Consider the following 1,129-nt stretch of genomic DNA (forward strand, 5'->3'; position numbering starts at 1 on the left):
GTAGTTTAAAAGAAAAGCAAGAAAAAGTTTGATGATAAATTTCACCTCTATCCTCAACCACCTGTTTTCTGTAATTAAGTTATTACAACGTGACGGTTTTAATGGCCCTCCGTGGGGATTCAATGGACCATCCCACGTTTTTATCACGTTACTGTAAACTGAAGAATGCCAACAGACTGTGTCTTCATCTACCTGCACATGCAAGCCTGTTACTTGTTCAGTCTCTCTGTGTGAGCCAGATGGCCACTTACAGACCCACCACATTTCATCCAAAGAGAGCAGGAGGAAGGATGTGGCGCGTTCACTGGAGTTGACAGGTACCCATCTCTAATTCAGCATGATTCATTCCGACAGCAAACTTGGACATGGACGGTGCACGAACAGCTCAATTTGGTTTGGGCAGAATAGGGACTTTCAGGTTGACAGAAAAGGGGCTGGTGGTGTTCTTTACGCTTGGCTCCCTCTTCATTAGGGCCCCCGCTTGGGCCGATTAATCCTGTACGTCCAGGACTGCTGCAGGTGTGTGCCATGCTTCGTGTTTGACCTGAGACTGCCTCCTCCTGGAAGCGAGGGGGATGTGTGGGTGTTCTGGTCGTTTACCCAAGGAAATGAATGGCATACGGTGGCTTGCAAAACTATTCGTACGCCATTAATTCTTTTGCATTTTTGTCACATAACTAAAGTGATCAACGATGTCCCATCAATGAGAGTCGGTTACTGTGAAGTTGAAAGAAAATAGTGCAAGGTTTGCAAAATGTGTTGTGAATAAAAATCTGAAAAATGTCAAATGAATTTGCATCCAGCCTCTTTTAGCCAGTACCTTGTAGTACACTTGCAAAATATTCCATACCCCAGCACATTAAGACTTTTGTATTTTATTTTGTTTTATTTTCACACGCAAGCAATAAAGATAGATTAAAAGCAGCTTTGCAGAAAATGTTAAAGGGGCAGTATTATGTAAAATCAACTTTTCTGAGCTTTGCATCAAGTAATAATATTAATATTATAATGCATGAAGGCAATGTTGCCTTGCATTCATGCATGTTTGAGAAATCCTTGTATCTGCTGCAACAACCATTCAGCTGAGAAAAACTACTCAAAGCTGTTGTTTTGCAGCTTCAGGCCATTC

This window comes from Poecilia formosa, unplaced genomic scaffold (assembly GCF_000485575.1).
Source record: "Poecilia formosa unplaced genomic scaffold, Poecilia_formosa-5.1.2 Scaffold204, whole genome shotgun sequence".
Lineage (NCBI taxonomy): Eukaryota > Metazoa > Chordata > Actinopteri > Cyprinodontiformes > Poeciliidae > Poecilia > Poecilia formosa.